Genomic DNA, 24,491 nt, shown 5'->3' with positions numbered 1-24,491 from the left:
TTGATTCATTGTAAAGAGAAAAAAATCTTGTGCTTAATTGGGAAAAATGTCACTTTATGGTTAAAAAATGAATGGTTTTAGGACATGTGATTTCGTCTGAGGGAATAAAAGTTGATAAAGCTAAAATTAATCTTATTTCAAAACTTCACCCACCTAAAATTGTGAAAGAAAATAGATCATTCTTAGGTCATGCTGGTTTCTATAGAAGATTTATAAAAGGCTTTAGAAAAATTTCTCGACTTTTATGCCATTTACTTGGAAAAGAAAATACTTTTATCTTTGATAATGATTTCCATGTTTCCTTTGATAAATTGAAAAATATTTTGAATACTGCACCCATTATTCGACCTCCTGATTGGAAAATATCTTTTGAAATAATGTGTGATTCTTCTGATTATGCTATAGGTGTTGTCTTAGGACAAAGACTTGAAAAGATACCTCATGTAATTTACTATGCTAGCAAAACTTTAAATGATGCTCAACTAAATTATTCCATAATCGAGAATGAATTTCTTGTTGTTGTTTTTGCATTGGATAAATTTAGATCTTATTTGTAAAGATCTAAAATTATTGTCTATTTGGATCATGCTTCATTAAAATATCTCTTGTCGAAAAAAAATGCTAAGTCTCATTTGATCTGTTGGATCCTGCTTTGACAAGAATTTGACTTAGAAATACGAGATAAAAAAGGGTCTGAAAATGCTGTTGCTGATCATTTGTCTAGGCTAGTTGTTGAAAATACTCATGAATGCACCCCTATCACTGAAACATTTTCTGATGAACAATTGATGCATGTTTCTTCCTTGCCTTGGTATGTTGATATTGTTAATTATTTGGTCACTAAAGAAATACCATCTCATTGGTCTAAGCATGATAAATCTAAATTTTATTTAGAGATGAAATTTTTTATTTGGGATGATCCTTACTTGTTTAAATATTGCCCTGATCAAATAATTAGAATATGCATTCCGAATTGTGATCAACCTAAAATCATATCTTTTTGTTATAATCATGCATGTGGAGGACATTTTAGTGGTAAGAAAACAACCACTAAAGCTTTACAATGTGATTTTTATTGGCCTACTATCTTTCATGATACATATATTTATTGTAAAGCTTGTGAGCATTGTCAAAAGTTAGGAAGTGTGACTAAAAGAAACATGATGCATTTGAATCCTATTCTTATCATTATCATATTTGATATTTGGGGCATTGATTTTATGGGACCATTTCCTAACTCTTTTTGTAATATTTATATTCTTGTTGGAGTTGATTATGTGCCTAAATGGGTTGAAGCTATTCAATGCCACACTAATGACCACAAAGTTGTGCTTCGGTTTTTGAAACAAAATATATTTTTCCGTTTTGGTTCACCACGCTCTATCATTAGTGATAACGGTACACACTTTTGTAATAAGTCATTTGAACACTGATAAAACATTATGACATTACACATTCAGTCTCAACACCATATCACCCACAAACTAGTGGTCAAGTTGAAGTGTCAATAGGGAAGTTAAGTACATTTTAGAGAAAATTGTTAATCCAAGTAGGAAAGATTGGTTCTTAAGACTCACTGATGCATTATGGGCATGTCAAACCGCGTACAAAACGCCCATTGTCATGTCACCCTACAGACTTGTGTATGAGAAGACGTGCCACTTACATGTTGAGTTAGAACATAGAGCATTTTGGGCTATTAAGCAGTTAAATTTTTCTCTAGACAAAGCAAGTGAGAAAAGAAAGCTTTAATTGAATGAACTAGATGAAATTAGGAATGATACATATGACTATTCAAAAAAGTATAAGGATCGTATGAAATTTTACCATGACAAAAACATATTAAGAAAAGATTTTCTCCAAGTCAAAAAGTACTTTTATACAACTTGCGTTTACATCTATTCCCAGGAAAATTACGCTCTAAGTGGTCCGGTCCTTACATTGTTCATATTGTTTTTCCACATGGAGCTATTGAAATTAAAAAAATCCTTAAAATGGTGATATTTTTAAAGTTAATGGACAAAAATTAAAACCATTTTTAGAATTAAAAATCGATGAAGTTGATGAAATCCTCCTTAAGGATCCTATTTACCAAGTTATTTGATGCTTGCAATTACTCTTGGTAACTTGTGTTTTATTTGTTTCATGTGTTTATTTTTTGTGTGCTTGTTTTCGTGTGTTTTACTTTTTGTTAAGCATTTTTTTTTCTTTGCTTTCTTGACGATGCACCACAACAAGGTATGACCATTCTAAACTCTAACCTCTTGTAAATTTTAATTTATATTATATTTTGACACATTGAGAACAATGTTTAAATTAAGTTTGGGGGTGGTGAATTTATATTGTTATTATTCTTAGGAGAGTATGTGTTTTATTGTGTCTTGTGAGAAAAAAAATTGTTTTATTGTTCTTCGTATTGTTTTGTTTAAAAAAAAACTTTGGTGATATCTTTTAATTCTAATGATAAGAACCTTAGTTGAGTGTGATTGTAGTTCTCTTAAAATTATGAATATTTCTTAAGCATTGTTTCTAATTATTTGGTCAATTTTGCTGAAATTATATATATATTTTTTCATAATAGAACACTTCTAATTTTTATAAATTTATATGAAAAATAATTGTTCTTAAAAATATATTCTAGAAAGCAAGATTGACTATTTGATTAAATACATAAGCTTAATCTATATTCATAAGTTTTTTAGAGCTATTATCATTGTGAATTTTTTTAGGAAATACTTAAGATATCACCAATAAAAAATAACTTTTTTATGTGTATTTTAATTTTCTTTTACTTGAGGACTAGCAAAACTTTAAGTTTGGGGGTGTGATAACTCTACAAAATAGAGTTATTTGATCACATTTTATATGTTAATTATTGCTTAGTTCGTAAGATTTTAAAGTAATTTATTAAGTTTTTAAATTATTTTGAATTTATTAAGTTTATTTTAATTTATAGATTTTAGTGTGTTTTCATAGTTATTTTATTGTAATATGTTGTAGTTTATTTATTTGAATTAGTGTTGTGTGATTAGTAGTAAAAAATGCACTTGTGTTGATCTTAAATGTAAATTAAATTGAGTTTTAATTAATATTTTTCAAAAAATTAATTTGATTTATTTTATAGTTGAAAATATTTTATTATGATTTATTTTATGTTTATTTTGTAGGGAATGTGTTGCATTATTGTGCTTGAAAAATAAAAGGAAAGTAATAAAGCTGAAATTAGAATGGAAAAGATGGCATTGTTGAAGAAAGAAAAAGAAAATATGTTATTCAAAGGCCCACGGCCCATCAAGCTTCCATGCCCAGCCTCCCTTCTCCTCACATGGGCCCAGGCCTCCAGCTGCTCCCAGCTCCCAATCCCTCCAGGCCCGCCAGCCATCCGAGCCCACCTCCGCCTTGGCTTGCTTCCAGCGTTCGGTCCAGCCCGCCTCCAGTTGCTCCCAAGCCTCCAAGCCCACGACCCAGCCACTTGAGCCCACAACTAGCAGCCTGCAACTTTTTCTTGAGCCCACAATTGTCCCCTTGTCCCTTTGTCCCATAGTGTCCAAGTGCCCTTTTTTTACCCAACTTTTCTACATATTTTACCGCAAAATCCATCATTACACCCTAAAATTTACCTCTACTTGCCATATTTTTATTCATTTAAATTTTAATTTAATCAATTTAAATTATTTAAATTGATTATTTTAATTCTTACATTTGGCTATAAATAGGCAGTTTCAAGACCAATTTTGAGGTGCTTAATTTTTGGGTTATTATCATCTTTTCTACACTTTCTCTCTACGATTTTCTTCTCCATTTTAGTATTTTCCAAGAGCATTTTCAAGTATGTATCTCTTTTGTATTGAAATTTCTACTCTAGTTATGAGTTTCTAATCTTTTTAAGATTATTAAGGTGATGATGAAACAATATGTAACTAGATAATATTTATTTTGTATGTTGATTTCCCATTTTGTGCAATAAAGTCTATGGATTTTGTTCTTCAAATATATTCTTCCATCTTTAATATTTTGTATTTTTGATTGTTGGAACATATTTACACTTTGTTCTTCATTTGTGCAAAATCATAATATTCTTTGATTAATGTGTGCCATTAAATTGAACACATCCAATCTTAGAACAAAAATATTATGTTTTGTCTTATAAGTAATGTTCTTTGTTATTTCATTAGATTGATTCACTCTAAATACATTGAAATTATAATTTTATAAGTGAAGATAAATCATATATTTCGATAATAACTTATGCTTAAATAAAAAATCTAATTTGAAAAAAAAGATGATAGTTTGATTAATTTCTACTATCAATACAACTTGGGAATCAATATACTTATAAGTATTATTAAACTTACATTTTGTTGATTCTAATACCTTAATAATCTTTCTTTTACAACTTGTTTGCAAGTCATAATTTGTTTATTTTTCTTGTCTTAAATATCTTTATTTTATGTCTTTTATTTTATTTTCTTGACATTAAATCTTATCAATCTTTGGAACTAGGTGAGAATTTATTTAATTTTGGTTTAAATTAATTTCTTTTTTATTTTAGTCAATTCATTTGGGTTTGACCTCGTGCTTACACGAACACTATGCTCCATATACAATTTGTACGCTTGCAAATTATAAATATTTAAAATGTACCCATTTTGGGTCCATCAAATGTCAAAATCAAGATTAATATAGAAAAAGACTAAATTGTAAAAGAATTACTTTTCTATGGCAAAGAGATAATTATGTGATGATTATGTGCAATTAATTAATTAATTAACTAATTAGTTTTTTTAAAAAACAAAATTTTATATTAGTTAAAATAAATATTAATCAATGTTTTGATTAATTTTTGGGAGAGTTAATTATTATTTTATTATAGGATAATTATTCAAACTGGTAATTTTTAAGATAAGGTTAATTTTGAATTAACTGATATTTATTTTTGGGAATAAATATATTGTCTTAAAATTAAATAAACAAACAAATGAGAAAATCAGGGAGGCCAAAAACAAACAAGGGCCTCTCACACCCTTGAATTGTCATTCATTCTTTCGGGGCTAGATGAGTATCCTTCTTTGATTGGGGCTTCTTGTGAGTCTTTCCTTTGGATTGAGAGAGTTTCTCTATGGCGTTAGCCTTGGATGTCCCAATATTGGACTCTTCCATGCACTCGTCTCTAAAACGATACTCCTCTTCAATCCTTAGGTGCTTCAAGATCTCTTCCAAAGATATCTTTTCATTCTTATGGAGGATTTTCTTTCTATAGTTTCTCCAAGATGGAAGTAGTTTAGCTATAATCTCTCCCACAATGAAGGGTTCCGGCAATGTTATCTTAAGAGAAGACAAATTATTCACAATAACTTGAAGTTCATGTACTTGCGGGGGGAGGGGGGGTAAGGGTTTAGCATCAAAGAATTTAAATTCCATATATTGAGTGAATATGAATTTCTTGGTTCCTTCTTCTTCAGTTTTGTACTTCTTCTCAAGAGCTTCCCATACCTCATTTGTCGATGTAGTGTTTCTGTAGAGATCAAAGAGACGATCTGTGTAACGCCCTGAATAGTTAGAACCATTACACCGTGTGTTAAAAATAGTGCTTAACTCGTTAAGCGAGTCATTTGGACTTAAAAGTGTAATTAGGGTTAAACAACACTTTGAGTATCAAAAGTTTTGGTCAAAAGTTGGACTTTTCATTTAAAAAGTTAAGTAATCACATGGGATCCCAAAAGTTTCTAATAAAATAAAAGTTTATCAAAAATACATACTTATCCGACCTAAGTGGAAAATTTTCAACTAAAGACTCCTGTTCCCCAAAATATCTTGACAGTGGCGGTCGAGCAAGCTGAGTATGCACACGCCACCCATAGCATCCCAAATTTGCTTATAACGCTTAGGGCCTTGATTAGCATGCCTAGAGGGCAATAATTGATTTAATTATGTTAATATGTGAATTAAATGATTATTTGATTAGAAATACATGTGTTAAGTGAATTAAATATGCATGTGGGCCCTATTTGATTATTAGGGACATATTTGTAATTTTAGCCCGTTGAGGGCATAAATGCAATATATATGTGTGTTGTGATTGATATCACGAGATTGTGGTGATATATATGTTATGTGCGATCCGAGACGATCCTAGGGAGCGGAATAGCAAAATAGTAACAACGGGGTTGAATACCCGGCTCGGGAGGAGCCTAGGGGTATTTTGGGAACACAGTTGGTGTTTGGGATTTACCAGGTAACTGGTAGCGATTTAGAGATTATTTAAGTATGTCAGGGAATTATTGGAACACTCAAGGACTTAGCGGGATAAGGCAAATGACGGGATTACCCTTGGTGGCACTAAAGGATTAGGATAGACTTGAGGGCATTTTGGGTATTTTGGGACATAGGCAGCTGAGGTAGACTTAGCCATAACACACTTCTGGAACTTAGAAGAAAATAAAACATAATTTTCTCAGCACTCTCTCCCTCTCCCTCTCTTTGGTGCTTAGAAGTGGTTGAAGTTAGAGGACTCTAGGCTAAGGAATTGGAGGATTAGACTTGCTAAGCTTGGGGATTAGCTCAAGAGTGAAGATAACATAGAGGTAAGGTTTAAATCAGATGTGTTTTCTATTTAATTCTGTTGTGAATTAGAAGTTTGCATGAGAATTGAACTTTGGTTTGGTTTTGAGTTTTGATGAGCTTGTATTTCTGGGACTGTTATGATGCCTAGGCTACGTGGATAGGAAATCTAGACTCAATTATGGGTTTAAATGATGTTTGGGTGTGAATTATTGATTTAGGCTCGAGGAAAATGCAGATAAATGGTGGGAATTCTGGGTTTTGAGGCTTGAGTCGTGGCCATGTCAGGCACCGCGACCCGCTTGAATATTAAGGCCTGTGGGCCTCAGAAATTTGCCCAGGCACCGTAGCACAGGGCATAGCGCGTCGCGGCCCATGTCCTTCGGCAGAGAGAGCTTTGCTCTCTGACTTGGGTGTATCGCAGCCCTTAAAGGCTGGGCCACAACTCAAATGGTAAATATTGGTTGTTTGAGGGTTTTAAGCTCGGGAACCCAAATGTTAAGGCTCGGGAAGGATTCTACTACCCGGTTTAGTATAATTCAAGGTCCTGGAGGCTAGAATAATATTCCGAAGTAATTATTTGGTTTAAAGCTTGATGTATTGTTATTATGGATGTGTTGTTACTAGGTTTACGTCAGAGCTTGGATTAGGGGATTGTGCTCGGGATCGCGGTAATCAATTAACTCGGGACATAGGTAAGAAAACTATTGTACCTGTAGAGCAGGGCATGACCTTATCATTTGTATTTCAGGGTGTGGCCCTATTGCTTGTATTTAATATATGTGTGAATATCTATGGATGCTATGTTGTGTTATGTATGTTTATGAATGAACGACGAAGGCTGGGAACGACGAAGGCCAAGAACAGCAAGAAGTCAGGTACGGCAAGGGGCCAGGATCGGCGTTAAGCACGCTAAGTGATGCCGCTAAGGAGAGACCCTCCAAGGGTCTTGTATCCACCCACTCGATTAAGACCGCGAACCCAGAGCCTGGTAAAGCACTTGGATCGGCGTAGGCCGCTATGTGTTTAGTCTGTTGACTGTTTTGCTGAATATTGTGGATTGACATGTGTGATTTGTTATATGTTGAGTTTTCTTGCTGGGCTTCGGCTCACGGGTGCTCTGTGGTACAGGTAAGGGCAAAGGAAAGGTCGATAAACCATGAGTTGGAGAGCGTGGAGCGACGGTACATGTTCGGCCTACTTGGCTGCAACCGCTAGGGTTATTTTGGGAAAAGTATTGTAATGATTTTCTTTGTTGCTTAGGTCGACCGTAATTATATTTTTGAGTTGTAATACACTTTCAAAATAGTATTTTGGGATCCCAAGTGTACAACTTTTATGATTTTAATTAATCTCCAAATCTTTATGTTAACTATTGCCAAATGAGTCCTTATTCCAATTTTAATAACTTTTTAACCTAAAACCTCAATTAGCGAGCTAATGGCACATTTATAAATCATATGGTAACGACTCTAAGGAAGTAGGGCATTAAACTGCTCCTACAGCTCTCCAACTCATGACTTGTCCAGCTTCCCTTTGCCCTTACCTGCACCACGAAGCACCCATGAGCCAATGCCCAGCAAGAAAACCCAAACAAATCATACAGATATCCAGATAAACATTAACATGTATTACATACTCTATAATCACAATTGTTTCACATAGATTTTCAAACAACATACGACTCAAGTTGTGTAGATGGACATTACATCTTCATAATGGCCCCTCCACTGTGGCGGATACTGTATCTGAGTTATGGCCCCGGCATACATTACGCATATAATGCCGATAACGGTCTCTCGACCAAATGATCAGTCCAAACAAGTATATCAGCATAAATTCAAACACAGTAGACATTCAACTATAAATGGTTTCATGACACGGTTACTCCCGTGCCTTATCATTGGGGTGCATGTCCTACACTTGGTGCAAGAGACAGTTTTCTTACTCAGGTCCTCTGTGATAGGGTAAGGCGACAACGAGCATGATCCTTTCCTCCCCAAGCCTTGCAGTACCCCTAGTCACAACATATTAATAGATTTCCATCAAGAACTAAACCAATTAAAAGCTTCAAGATTGATTCCTAGCCTCCGGGACCTCTAATTCTACTAAATTGGGTAGTAGAATCCTTCCCAAGCCCTTAGGTTTGAGTTTCCGTACTCAAAATCCATTTTTGTCTAACTTTCACAATTAGAGTCGCGACCCGCCTTGAAGGGTCGCGGCACGCCTCTAGACAGATAGCCCCCCAAGATAACTCCCTGGACACGTGCCACGGCGTAACCCACCTAGTGCCATGGCAACCCCGCGACGCAAAAACAGCGCTAAGGTGATTCAAAGAACCACCCTAGCCTCTGAGTTCACGCGGGTCGCGACACACCAAAAACAGCGTCGCGATGCAACCCTGCGACTCAAAATTTCCAGCATTTTCTCTGTACCAAATCTCCCAGAATTCACCACAAATCACAACTAAACCCAAAATTGAACCCTGAAACATCACTTATACACTCTAAGCATCAAAATGAACCCATAAACTTCATCAAAACTCCAATAAATAGTTCAATCCCACTCTTGAGTTTAAACTCAGCCAAACATAAACCATAACAGAAGTTCACCTAAAACAGAGTACGAATCCTTACCTCAACTGTGAATTCACGACCCTGAGCTGCTCCTAATTCTGTTCCTAGCTCCAACCTTCAATTCACAGCTTCAATTCTCTTCAACATTTAGAAAAACCTCCACCATGCTTCAAGAGAGAGAGAGAAACAAGAGAGAGAGAGAAAGAGAGAGAGTTGAGCTGCTGAGTTTGTTTCCCTTAGTGTCTGAGGGGTTCCAAGGCTAAGTCTATCTCCCTTGACACAAAAAGACTAAAATGCCCCTAATATTTACTTAGTTCTTTAATGCCCTTAAGGGCAATATCGTCATTTGCCACATTTTCCCACTAAACCTCAAATTCCACTTAAGATTCCCAATTAATCCCACTAATCTTCCAAACACTAATATTTTCCCTCCAATAAAAATTCATACTCTAATATCCTAGGCAACTCACCAAATTACTAAAATACCTCTAGGCTCACCCCGAGCCGGGTATTAATCCCCGATGTGACTTTTTCGCCAAATTGCTCGCTAGGATTGCCTCGTGCCACACACCTCAAATATATCCACATAATAATGTGGGCTTACTCACAAAAGCATATATAATTTACATTTATACTCTCAACATGTCAAAATTATGAAAATGCCATTTTGTCACCAAAACGGGCCTACAATCACATTTAATCCACATAAGCATGCATAAATAGTCATATTATTATAAAACTCATATATTTCACATAATCACACAATATTCAATTAAATTCACATATTAATCCATTTATTATTCCCGGTACGCTAATCAAGACACTAATCCTTATTAGCAAATTTGGGACGTTACAATCCAACAAAACATTAAGTATGTGGCCTCTACAAATGAGTTCATACTCTTCCCTTTTATTCCTTTCTTTGATCACATCTTGAGAATCATCATCCTTTGGGGGCTCCAAAGTCTTCAAAATTTGTCAAGGAAGTCGTGCACGTTCAAAGTTGTGAGGATGAACTTAATCTTGTCCTGCCATCTTACAAAATTTGAGCCATCGAACCTATCTAGTCTTACTAGATCTTGAGCCATGAACTTGAGAGTTGAGATTGAGGAGATTTCTTCCATGGATTTGGTTAGTAGAGAACCTTAGATACAAAACAAAGGTTAAGAGATAGAGATTTTTTATTGTTGGAGATTAGGCTTAATCATCCTTGGTTTTGTACTACAATTGAAAGCATAAACAACATGTAATCTAACTCTATAGGTAGATAATCACAAATTACATAAACACAAAGGAAACAAAGTGTAGAGTGGACCTTTCTTAAAGAACAACCATCAAACAAAAAAATCACAAAGCTATGATTTTATGTGAAACACAAAAGTGACAAGGCTTGACACAAATGTAGATTTGTTGTCCAAAAATCTCTATTTTTAGTCTTCTCCTTGGAATTGCTTGAAGCTACTCCAATGGAATGAGATTGGGATTCACAAGCCTTGATCCTTCATATAAGTCAAGCTTTCTTGATGAAGATCTTGGAGAAAACTAGTAATCTTGAAAGCTAGAGAGAGAGGGAGTTCTTTTTAGAGAGAGAGAGAGAGAGAGAGGTGAATGATCAAGTCACCAATTAACTCAAATGAATCCTTTAAATAGTATAAGAACCTCATTAGACTCAACCAATGAGAAAAGAACATTTTAATTTGAATTTTGGAGCCAAAACACGTCATTGTAAGGATGTGTACAGACAACCCAGGCGATGCGTTGCCTAGAAAGAGGCGACGTGTCGCTTGGTCTATTAAAATTTGATCGTGTGACGAGGCAACGCATCGCCGACGCCTCTGTATTGACGCTCCAAAAATTGTCTCAAAACATCCCCAAATGCCCCCAAACTTTTTGGGTACTCTCATATACTCCAAAGAAACACTTTGGACCCAAAAAAAAAGATTTATAAATGTCTATACTGAAAGTCAACTCTCACATGTTGACTTTTGTAAAATCGTTATGGTTTTTGCACCTCTTCGCACCTAACTAATTTCACCATGTATTTGACCAATCACAACACCCATGGATATTGCTTTTGAGATAATGGAATCTCTGCAGACCATGTTTGGGTAACAATCTGATCAAAGTAGACATAAGGCTACAAGAACCTACTTGAAGACTAAGATGAAGAAATGTGTTTCTGTGCATGAACATGTCTTGAGCTTGATTAACATGATACATGAAGCATAAATACATGGGGTTGTCATTGATGATCATACTCAAGTAAGCATCATACTTGAATTGCTCACTCCTGCTTTCTGTGCGTTCACAACTAACTATATTATGAATAAATTGCAGTTCAACATGACCCAGCTGTTGAATGAACTGCAGACATTTGAGTCTCTTAACAAAACCATAACTAAAGAGGCAAAGGAAAATGTCACAAAGGAGAAACCTTCATCATTTGAGGATAAAACCAAGAAGAGGAAGAAGAACAATGACAAGGACAAGAGTAAGGGCAAGAAGTCCAAGAAAGGCAAGAAGGCACCAAAAGCCAAGGAGAACAAGAATGGCAATAACTCTAAGAAGAAAGAACCAAAGGGAAAGTGTTTCCACTGTGGAGTTGAAGGTCACTGGAAGAGAAACTATATAAAGTATCTCACTGAGCTGAAAAAAAAAAAGGTAAATCTAATTTGCTTGTACTTGAAGCTTGTGCAATGGGAGATGATATGTCATCCTGGGTAGTTGATTTAGGGGCCATTAACCATGTTCGTTCTTCTGTGCAAATATTTGAGTCATCAAGGAAAAATGGTGATGGTGAGGTGACTATGCGAGTTAGAAGTGGAGCACTCATGTCAGCAAGAGCATTGGAAACAGTCTGTTTATATTTTGGGAACAATTTTCTTATTCTGAATAACGTTTATTTTATTCTTGGATTTTTGAGAAACTTAGTCTAACACCCTACTACCCTAAAGTCATTACCATGTGATTTTAAAAGGAGTCAATAGCTCGCTAATTGAGGTATTAGACTCAAAAGTGTGATTAAATCAAAATAATGACTCGTTTAATGAAAATTAAGTATAAGGGGTTAGAAATTCATTAAAAATATAAAAGTGTTACATTGGGATCCCAAAATATCGTTTTAAACATACTTACAACTCCAAAAGTCTTTACACGGTCAACCTAGGTGACAAAATCAGTCATTTATAACATGTTCCTCAAAACAACCCAAGTCGTGGTGGCCAGGTAAGCCAAACATGTACGCACCACTCCATGCCCTCAAACTCATGGTTGATCGACCATTTCCCTGCCCTTACCTGCACCACAGAGCACCCGTGAGTCTAGGCCCAGCAAGAAAACTTCACAGCACAACATATAATAATTTACTTTAACAAATGCATAATTAATCAAACGCGTCAAACAATCTACAAGTTCCTATCTGAATTCACAACATCACAACAACATAACAGCACAACGATACAGTAGCATAATAGCATAGCAGCACAACGACACATCAGCACAACAACACAATAGCAACCTCCGCTGATTAGGGTTTGTTACCAGGCATCAAGTCCATGGTCTTAACCGAGCAGGAGAGTACAACACCCTTTAAGGGTCTTGCCCTGGTAGCCTGCATTCAGCATGCTTAATGCCGATCCCAGCCTTTTTTGTCCCCAGCCTTTGCCATTCCCGGCCTTCGACGTACTCGACCTTCGCCGTTCGCAGCCTTCGTTGTTCGCGGCCTTCGCTGTTCCTGGCCTTTGTCGTTCCTGTCACAAACACATGTATGATGTAATAGTTACACACAATTACACATAGCACTTGACATAATATAAGCACAGATAGCTCTATGGGCACAAACATTTTTCTTACCTTGTGTCTCGAGCTGACAACCCAAAGCGATCCCGAGCACGATTCCTAACCCGAGCCTGAGCGGGAAGACCTAGTCACAATGTAATGATATATATCCATCACAATCTAAATCAATTAAAAACCTTTGGAATAACATACTAGCCTCCGGGACCTCGAATTCTTCTAAATCGGGTAGTAGGATCCTTCCCGAGCCTTAAGAGTTTTGTTCCCGAGCTTAAAACCCTTAATTGGCCAATATCCCCTATTTGAGATGTGGCCCAGCCCCCTAGGATCGTGGCACGCTACAAGTCAGAGAGCCTTGAGGCTCTCTTCTGGGGGACGTGGGCCGCTACGCGCCCTAGCCTGTGTCGCGGCGCCTGGGCATTTCAGCCACCTTCCCAGGCCTTCTATGTTCATGCGGGCTGCGACGCTCAAGAGCAGCGCCATGGCACCCCCCAGCGCGAACCCAGAGTTCCCCATGCCTTTCTCAAGCCGATTCCTTCAATTCACACCTTGAACTTGCACCAATGTCCCAATTGAGTTTTAAACTCTAAACAACACATTACAAGCACTATAAATGTAACGACCCAAATTTCCTAATAAGGTTTAGGACCTTGATTAGGAGGCCGGGAGGGCCATAATTGATTTACTGTATTATTATATGATTATATGCATGATTTTGTGGGTCATATTATTATATGATGATAAAGGCATGCATGGGACTATATACTCTGCTGTGAGGGTGTTATGGTAATTTGGCTCATTGCAAGCGTAATTGTGTACTTGCGTGTATATTGGTAGGCTAATGTTGAGACCACATTATTATGTGGATATATCTATGATCTGCGACTCGAGACGATCCTAGTGAGCAAAGTAGCGAAAAGTCATGGCGGGGATTTATACCTGGCTCGGGGTGAGCTTAGGGGTATAAATGGGAATTTAGCGAATATACTGGAGTCTATTCTGACATTGAGGAATAATATTGATAGCTAATTAGGTATCGGGAATTAAGCGGGAAATATTAGAGACACTCGAGGAATTAGCGGGAATTGGGTAAAATGACTAAAATGCCCTTAAGTGGATTAAAGGTTTTAGACTTAATGGGGAGGGCATACTAGTCATTTGGATTACAGAAGGTACGTAATACCAGGGCTTTATGTTAGTGGGATTTTTAGAATATTGGAGAAGTCTGAAAAAGAAAGAAAAGGAAGGGAAAAGAAAGAAGGGAAAACAGAGAGAGTTCTCTAAGTCGGTTTATGTTTTCTTCACCAATTTCTTGAGGATTTCTGGAGTAAAACTCAGAGGAAAGTTAGTCCAATTAAGCCACAAGGTTACTGAGCAAAGATTGAGGATTTTGCAAGGGTTTAGCAAGATTAGGCCATCACTTGAGGTAAGGTTATGTAATCTCTTCAGTTGTTGGTTTGGTTTTTGTTTCTGTTTTTTGAGCTATGGTGCTTAAGTTGAATTGGATGGAACTTTAGGGAATTCAGGCTTAAGACTGAGGAGAGGCAAGCCAAGAAGGTTTAGAGACATCTTGTGGTCGAAATTCTATCAAAGGTATAAAGCCTAAACTCTAACTTTGTTGTTCAGCTGGTTTTGACTGAGTTTTAGAGCTTAGGAGTGGCTATGGTGAATTTTGAGGTTGTGGATGCATGTGCTTAAATTCTAGATGTTTGGGGTGCTTGGGATAAGTGGAGTATGGTCATGAGGTTGTTTTTGAGTTTGGGAAAGAGTTGGAAGAGTTTTGGTTCGAGTTGGTTTGAGGAAAATCGCAGAAGAGAAAAATGGTGCTGGGCTGTCTGTGACTAGCCCTACAACGCTAGCCTTTGGGCGCTGTAGCGCTAGGCCATAATGCTGAGGGGACTTTGGCTTCTGTCTGTAGCGCTGTAGCGCCCTCCCAAGAGCGCTGTAGCGCTACCCTACTTTCTGAAGGGGATTTTTGGGTTGTTTGCAAGGGTTTTTGACCTAGGGTTTTGGGTTTGGTTCCACCACCTTGTTTGGTGGAACTAGGACTTCCCGGGGGCTCGGGATTGGCCCCGGGGCTAGGTTTTGAACTTGGGGATTTATAATGACTTTGGCCATGATTGTGATTACGTAAGCGCTAGGGCTCGAGGGGGATCATGCTCAAGGAGTCGAGGAATCAAAGCTAGCGAATTGAAAGGTAAGAAAGCCGCACCTGATTATGTGGTTAGGTTAGGACTAAGTGTTCCCTATGCTTGTATGCATTGTTATGTAAATGTGATTAACCATGTGAACATGATGGGACTAAGAGCTCCCGACATTTGTATATCATGTCATGGGATGGTATTATTATACCATGGGACATGCGATAACCGACCTAAGAGTGTCGGAATCAATATTTGCGCACAGGGCGCGGCTCAGCCACTGGTAGCTGAGGCAGCTTATCTATCACTGAGCTCGGTTTAGCTGGCTGAAGTCAGTGAGTATTACACTGGGGGCGGCCCAAGAGAGCCGAAGACAGTGTGTTAAATAGAGGGCGCGACTAAGGGCGCTGACCCTGAATATTATTTGATGGATTATGATTGTGAATATTGTGTTATGAAAATGATTTGTTGGTTGTTCGGATGACAAACTATTAATCTGTTGTGTGTTATCACTAATTGGATAAATGTTATGAAACGTTGAGTTCCTGGTTGTGTATTGTGGGATATTTGATAAATGATGTTGACTTTGCTATGTTATCATGCTTTCTTGCTGGGCCTCGGCTCACGGGTGCTACGTGGTGCAGGTAAAAGCAAGGGTAGGATGAATTAACCATGAGTTGGAGAGCTCTGGGGGCAAGGTGTACATCGTCAGCTGCTCGGCCGCCACGGTTGAGGAATTGTACAGGGACGGAAACCTAAAATGTATATTTTGCCATTAGAGTGGCGTGAGTTATTTGTAACTCTCGGAATTTATTGTAACTAAGACGTCTAACCCTGTTTTGAGTTTCTATGAGTTAAACTGTCATTTTTAATGAAAATAGCATGTTTGTGACCAAAATCTTTTATTCCTAATCCGTTGATGACATTAAATTCACACTTTGTTTAAATGACTTGATTAGCAAGTCTTGCACTATTTTAAACACACAGTGTAACAGTCTTGGTTATCTAGGGCGTTACAATAAACACCTCAAAAAACCATCCAAAATCTTAGCTTAAGTCAAAACCAAACCTAAGTCTAAAACTCAGCTAAACCTCAAACTTAACTAGGGAAATTCATGGAAAAGCATGTTCTAAACCTTACCTTAGTGATGATCACGACCTTCAACTACCGCTAACCACTTCCAAACTTCAACTCCCTTCAATTCCAAAGCCCTTTTCCACCAGAAATTTAGAAACAAATATGGCCCATCAAGCCTAAGGGAGAGATAGGAGAGAAACGTGTGGGAGAGAGTGAGAGGCTGAAAGACTAAGTTTCCTCTAGCTCCTTCTACAGAATTCCAAGCCTATGTCTATCCCTTGGCACCACAATGACCAAATTGCCCCTAAAGTATAACCCTATCCTTTAATGGCCCCAAGGGCAAAATCGTCATTTGCCACATTTCTCGCAAATCCTCAAGTAGTCCTATAAATTCCCAATTAATCTCGACATACCCAAATAATCACTAAATAATTACTCGTTACCCGTTCAACCTAGAATACATACTACATTCCCAAATACCCCTAGGCTCACCCCGAGCCGAGTATTCGACCTCGTTGTGACTATTTCGCTAATCTGCTCACTAGGATCGCCTTAGACCACACATCTCAAATATATCCACATAACACTGGGGTCTCATTCATAACACATACATAATTACATTTATGCCCTCAACAGGCCAAAATTATAAACATGCCCCAATTTACAGAAATGGGCCCATAAGCATATTTAATACACATAAACATGCATATCTAGTCGCATTACCACACATTTATATCACATAATCCATCAATCGCACATATCATTCCAATTAGGCCCTCCAGGCACAGTAATCAAGGCACTCAACCTTAATAACAAATTCGGGACGTTACAACGATCCCCTCCTTATTAAAATTTTGTCCTCAAAATTTATTCAAACATCTCGGGTTACTAATTCCTCAAACCTAAACATAACTCTAGGGTCAGGTCCTTTACCTTGCCGCTTCTTTGTAACGCCTTCATAATAATGATAGTCTTAATATGTATGACTTTATCTCTTTTATCCAGAATTTCCACTGGCTTTTCTTTACACAATAAGTTTCACTGAATTTCTAGGGTCTCCTCACCCAATCAAGGGTCGTACTCGACACCCATTTTCCTTAACATTGGCACCAGTAACACCTTACGAGCCTCTACCCATGTTGGGGTATGGCTAATCTATAGGCCTCTGGCCTAATCCTTTTTAGGATCTCACAAGTATATCAAATCTAGAATCAAATCCCTCTTTCCTTTCTGAACCGTCTTATCCTTGTTTTCATAATACTCAGAGAAATACAAAGTCCTCAATCCTGGAACTCCACGTTCCTATATTTAGATTTGTGAACTCTTATGTCCTTTTAATAATGCAGACACTCATGCCATAACAATCCTTAATAATTTCATTGGACCCCCGAGCAAATTCTGAACCAGGACAGTTCCTATCCCTGGGTTCATTTTCCAGAATAAACACTTCTCGTTCCTTGTTTCACAATATCCTACTCAGAGCCACTCTATGACCCTTTTTCCAGAACCTGGGAACCTAAGGGTCTGAATCTGACACTATCGACTTTGGTGTCCAGTGGAGACGTACGGTCTCCTTTCGTACACACTCCCTCGGTTGATATCTCACTCACACAACCATAGTGTGTTAACCCAATAGGTCAAGTCACAACTTTTCGCATCCACTCACCTCCTTTGCGATATGAGGTGATCACCCTTAGGGTCCATAATTTTATTCCTCCATTCTAAGTCCAGGATACCTTAGAGTCATAATAGCCCTTCTAGCGTCTGATTGTCATCTCTCACTTACTAAAAGATTAGGCCATGTGCCTCCCAATATTCAAATTATGGTCTTAACACTTGTTGTCTGTGTTTTCACCTAAGAACATGTGATCTCTTGAGTAAGACACATGCCTGTTTTATGAGGTAGTGCCAGAAGGGTATGTCCTTAGGAGGTCAGACCCACAGTTGAAGGTCATCCTTCTCGGATAATGAGGCATCGACGTCTCTCCTGGGCCATGTCCCGAGAGCTATGAATGTCTTCATAAGGTTACCTCCCGGGGATGCTTGGTAGTCTATGTATTTCCTTTCCCTCAGCTATATTCCAGGTCGAGGACCTAGTCCTCGGAATCCTGGGGATAGGCCAAGTGTTAGCCAATGCGGATTAGCTGCCTCAGAGGAAGACCTAACAATCTTTTTGGGCAATCTGCCTATAGTTTTATCGATGGTACGACTCAACAACTCGCACTCCCACTACGCCGCCTGACACAGAAGTACGTACAACATGCCCTGACAGCCCCAGGGGCATGTTCCCCGTAAAGTGGTTACTTTTCTGCAGTGGGCCTCGCAAATCTCGCTTGGGTCGTGGTCTCTATTCAATGCAGCCCAATGCATTAAAGTGTATTAATTCCCCCAATTATGGGGAGAATGTGTATTAATTACTTATGATTAACATTAATGACCCCAGCCTCTATAAATAGGGCTGGGAGTCTCACTGTAAGGGGTTGGATTTTTTAGGGAGAAAACTGCTTGTACTCAGATGAATCTAAATGCTGCCTGAGAAGACAATACAAAAAGCTTGCAATCTCCCTAATACTAGAGACGCGTGGACTAGGGTTCTTTTATAACTTGAACCACATAAAAATCTTTGTGCACTTAGAGTTATTTCTTTAACCTCTCTTATAAAAGTTGATAGCGAGAAAGGCAGTCAACATTTTGGTGCTTTCATTGAGAGCTTGAAGGAAGCATTTGAGATTCACGATCATGGTGACTACATGAAGAAATATTACAGATGAAGTGCCCCCTCCTACCGGAGTTGAAGGAGGAGAACCCAGTAGGCAACCACCTCAAGACGTACCTGAGATGATGGAGGACTACGATGAGTATGTTGAGTATGACGGCGAAGATAATGATGCCGACCAAGGGTACTATGAGGATGAAGATCCTCAGCCCATGGAGGTGGAAGAAACACCGAAGGTGGTGGTGCTCCACGATCAGGTGGCTACCCAACAACAAAAACTTGATGCTCAAGAAGGTAACATCGCTGCCCTTCAGGAGATGGTGATTTCCATGAAGGCCACTCTTGCAGCCCAAGGGTTGCGAGTGGACCCCAACGGAAACTGTAACGCCCTGGATAACCAAGACTGTCACACTGTGTGTTTGAAGTAGTGCGAGACTTGCTAATCAAGTCATATAAATAAAAACGTGAATCTAGAGACATAAACAGGTTAGGTTTAAAAGATTTTGGTTGTAAATGAATAATTTTCATTAAAATAAATGTTTGGTACATGGGATCCTAAATCTGGGTTTAAATGACATAATTACAAGATTTCCAAGTGTTATAAATATTCAAAGCCACTCTAATGGAAAAATAAAAATTTTAGGTCTCTGTCCCTGTACAAACCCTCAACTGTGGCGGCCGAGCAGCTGACAATGTACACTTCGCCCCCAGAGCTCTCCAACCCATAGTCGATTCATCAAGCGTTTGCCTTTACCTGTACCACGCAGCACCCATGAGTCGAGGCCCAGCAAAAAAACATAATATCATAGCACAATCAATATCAATAGCCAAGTAGTTCATAGAGCATAACCAAATGGTTCACAAGACATTAATAAATTACTCAGCAAGTCATAGCATTCAATCCAGGACATTAGTCAATAACCAATGATCTAGTTTCCAAATATTCCGCACATCATATATGTTGACGGTGAGAACTCGTCAACCAAGTTAAGTTAGAAAAATAGAAATGTAGAGATTATCAAAAGAAAAACTTTAAAGACCTAATTGGAAACTCAAAGAACACTTGCAGAAGAAAAATGGTGAACTGAATTTGTATTTCTTATGGTGTAATGCTACAGTATTTTTCCAACCCCCCTCAATGTTGAAGAAGGGTTCCCTTTATAGTAGGCTCTAATGACCCTTGATGCAGTGTGGTCCAGGGGACCAGATGGTACACAAGTACATTCTCAAGAGAGTGGTATCAGGTGTAGTGGTGTTGGGAGAGTGGTGGTCGGCTATGGTGCATGTCAGAGACGTGGAGGTGATGCTGCCATTCCTCGTACTACCCCTAATGGCCACTACTTGTCGGGTACAGGTGTTGGTCTGTCCCTTGATCCTTGCAGGCATGTATGTACCTATTTAGAGGTACCTTGTTCGTATTTCTTATCTCTTGTGGGCCACCTTGAACGACATATCTGGTTGGCCTTCTTGTAAGTGGTCCCAATTGGCTAACTGGAGAGAGTGCATTTTGTTGGTGGCCCCAACCTCACCAAGTGACGTAGGGCCTTTTCAACGAGGTGGGTATAACATGCTATAAGGCTAGTGAGGTCTCGCGAGGATGTGGGGAGGTCCTGGCACCGTGTGCACCCGCGAGGCGTAGGGTGTCATATACACCTTCGAAGCAACATGGGCGCGAGGCTGTGGGAGCACCTACGCGAGATGGCTCCTGGGCGAGGCCCTTATGCATGTGAGATGGCTCCTAGGCGAGGCCCTTTGGAGCGAGGCCTTTATGCATGCGAGATGGCCCCTGGGCGAGGCCCTTTGGAGCGAGGCCACTATGCACGCGAGATGGCCCTTGGGCGAGGCCCTTTGGAGCGAGGCCTTTATGCATGCGAGATGGCCCTTGGGCGAGGCCCTTTGGAGCGAGGCCTTTATGCATGCGAGATGGCCCTTGGGCAAGGCCCTTTGGAGCGAGGCCTTTATGCATGCGAGATGGCCCTTGGGCGAGGCTCTTTGGAGCAAGGCCACGCGCACGCAGATCCTAGGTGGCGTCGTGAGGCCCAGCGCACGCGGATCCCAGGTGGTGTCGCGAGGCCCAGCGCGCGCAGATCCAGGTGGCATCACGAGGCCCAACGCGCGTAGATCCAGGTGGCGTCACGAGGCCCAGTGCGTGCAGATCCCAAGTGGTGTCGCGAGGGGCTCTTTGCGAGGCGTGGCCTCGCTGGGTGCATGGGTGCTCAACACGCCGAGAGGTTCCGTCGAGGTGCATGGGTGTTGGGCATGCCGAGAATAGCCTCATGTGCCTCCTTGCGAAAAGATGATGTTTCATGGGTTTTGTGGCAGAAGTATGTATTTAGGCGTTTTGGGGGCCTTGGCATGTGCTTTGGGTCTTTTACAAGCATGGATTTTTGAGCATCTACACTTGCCCCCCAGTCTAAGAGAGGACCTTTAGGTGCTTTGGTAGACTCTTCTCTTTAATTCTTATAAATAGGTCTTCATGCCAGGCCTATTACTTACACTTCATCTCCTTAGCTTAGTGGCATTTAGTTCCTTGCTCCTTTCAAGAGGTAAGGGGTTCAATCCCCCACAACCTCACTTTTGCTATAGTTTCCTCCTTTTTTTTTATATATATATTTGAGCTAATTTTTGGTATGTTTATATCCCTTCATATATTTGAAGGCTAACACATATTTTCTGTTTATTTTTGCAGACGTGTACTTTCGACCACCTGCCTCTATCTGACTGCGACGACATCTTTGGCCCTCGACCTCCTTTTGACCACGTCAACGCCCCATTTTACTTGCTTGAGGTATACTTTCTTTCTCCCTTATGTTTATTGGGTCCACATTAGCACCACTCGGGATGGGGTACTTTGGCCTGAGCTCGCCGCGAGTTAGCCTTGATGCATGCCCCTTTATTCAAACCCCATAGTGGGTCATTTAGAGCGTTTGGACCTAGAGGTTTCGAGCCCATTCCTTTGTGTTTTGTAGCAATCCTCTCATTTATACATGAACCCTTTTCATTTTCAGGACGAGGTCTCATGGCAAGTGAAGGTCCGTTCGGCATTCCTCCGGGGGTTGAGTTTGTTGACTTGTCTTCGGACTTAGAGTCCCCTGAGGAAAATCTTTACCATGACCATGACACCTTAAGGCATCTTGAGCACATTTCTGAGCTTAGGCGTAAAATTTGGGTGGTAGAGAGCGAAATTGACTCGGTGTTGAGAGGAGACGGAGCACCTCTCCCTCCTGATCTTAGTGACCATGTAGTGAGCCTTAGGGTGACCCTTTTAGATTTGCAAGGGGAGTTGGAGTTCATGGAGGGACATCTTCCGCCTGAGCCTTCTAGCCCATCCTTACCTGATGACTGTCATGGGGCCACTTCTGCTTCTCTTCAGCCCTTATTTTCGATCTTCCCTAGCTTAGCGCTTTCGCAGCCGGTGCCCCGGTGGAATACTCTTGCTAGGAAGAGAAAATGGAGGGTCAAGTGTTCTGTCTCTTCCTCACCTTTTTCTTTTGGTTTTACAGATATGTCGAAGAGAGGACGATGACAGGTGTCCGCTAATGACTAGGACGATGCCCCCTATTGGCATCCACCCTGGTGTCCCACGTGTCTGAAAATAAATTGATGGGAATTGTAGAGCACTACCGTGTTCCTCTGGAGTACGCATTATACACCCCTTCGGACAAGTGTCGGGCTGACTGCCTTATTCCTGGCTTCATGGCCCTTAGCGAGCATATCCTGAAGGCGGGTGGTACCATCCCATTACACCCGTTCTTCGTTGCGGTCCTCAACTATTTTGACCTTACTCCACTTCAGCTGGCACCCAACAGTTGGCTGACCTTGAGCTGCCTCTTTATCGCATTTGCGGAACTTGCCAAACGTGCTCCTACGACCCTAGAGGTGTACTTCCTGTACAATCTCATGCCCTCTCCCAAATCCAAGGGCTTTAATTACCTGCAAAAAGCCAATAATGAAGTCCCTTTGATAAAGGGCGCAGTGTCCAACCCGGGGTCCTGGAAGTAGGACTTTTTCTTTGTGAAAGGCCGTCTTTCTGTTCGTGAGCACTTCCATTCTGCTCCCAGTAAGTACCTCGAGCCACCTTTTCTTCTCTTTTTTCTCTTTGTTGAAACTTATTGTTTTATAACTTATGTTTGTGTCGACAATGGTGTGGATTGTGCAGAGAAGTTCGCCATACTTGTACTTGTTGGGCCGGAGGCGAACGCCGTGAACGATCTTATCAACGCTGACCCCGCCGTGAAAAAGGTTGCATACCTATTCAATGTGGAGAATCTTAACCTTTACAAGCTGTCTCCGGTTTCAGATCCCAGGTTGCTGTGGACTATTCCTGGGTCAAAGAAGACGCAGGCTGCCTCGGCAGAGCCTCGTTCGGGTGAAGGTGAGGCAGAGGGTGTGTCGGAGGGAGTCTCCCTTGGACACGGGCAGCCATACCAGCTATCTTCGTCCCCTGGGGGATGTCCTCCCTTTGTCCCTTTCGACCCTGACATGGCTTCCCAATCCCAAGGTCAACAGGCCATACTGGGGCATTTTGTTTGCCCCGACCCCATGGACTTTGATGCTTTTCCTCAGGCTCCCCTCAACCCTGGTCCATCAGGGGCTTACTTTCCCGATCTTCCTGCACCCCCTCCTGATCTACCTGGGGCTCATTTTTCCAATTATCCTGCGCCCCCTCCTGTTTCGGCGAGTGGGTCGTCTGTCCTTACCCAGCCAGGTACCCTTGGCTTGGAAGGGGCGCCCTGGATGGGTCGCATGGCAGCCTATTATGGGCAGCGGTATGTCCAGATCGCCTCAGACCTCCCCAAAGCTGATTGGAGTGGTCTTCGGAGTTTCGCCATGTCGGATCTTGAGGAGACTCTTACGCGCACTACTGCTTGGGTGAGTTCATGCATCTTATGTCGACCTTATTTTTTTTTTTTTGTTACTTATCATTGTTGTTGTTATCTTTCTTGTGCAGGCCTATACTGTGGCTCAACGGTTTGCCGACTCGGCTCACAACCTTTCCGCGTCGAATACTGAGAGGGACCGTCTTGCGGCTCGGGTCCAGGAGCTTGAGAGGGAGCTTGCCGAGACCAGGGCTAGGCTAGAAAAGGCCTTGGCGAAAATTTCTGCCTCATCAAAAAGGAAGAAGAGGGCAGTTGCCCAAGCCACGATGTTGCAGGAAAGGGTCACCAGCCTAGAGGCCGAACTCCAGGGTGCCAGGCTATTGAGTATAGGTCCATAGAGCGTGCCCTTTATGGTGTATGGAGGTAGGATCCAAACTTTGATTTTTCTTCCTTTGGCGAGCACGCCGTTGCTCGGGCGGCTGGGTGGAACGCCCGTGGCAGGAGGCCTTGAGGTCGTCATTTCATGATTTCTGTCAGTTAGCCCGCTGTGGGTGTATGCTCATTTGAGCCTTGTTGTGCTTGTAATAATTTTTTTTTTATAAAAAATCTTGCCATGTTACCAAGACTCTTTTTTAATATATACATATGCGGTTATTCATCTCTTATTCCTCTATGTTTGAGGTCTTTTTACGCCCGTATGATGGGGTTTGGTAGGTTCCCCTCTTTTATTTATCAGGCTAGAGGTCCTTTGGAGCCCATGTGAAAGGGTTCAATGGGTCCTTTTTTGGTGCCTCTTGATTATTT

This window comes from Humulus lupulus, chromosome 4 (assembly GCF_963169125.1).
Source record: "Humulus lupulus chromosome 4, drHumLupu1.1, whole genome shotgun sequence".
Lineage (NCBI taxonomy): Eukaryota > Viridiplantae > Streptophyta > Magnoliopsida > Rosales > Cannabaceae > Humulus > Humulus lupulus.
The sequence above is the reverse complement of the archived record's forward strand: the minus strand, read 5'-3'. Positions refer to the sequence as shown.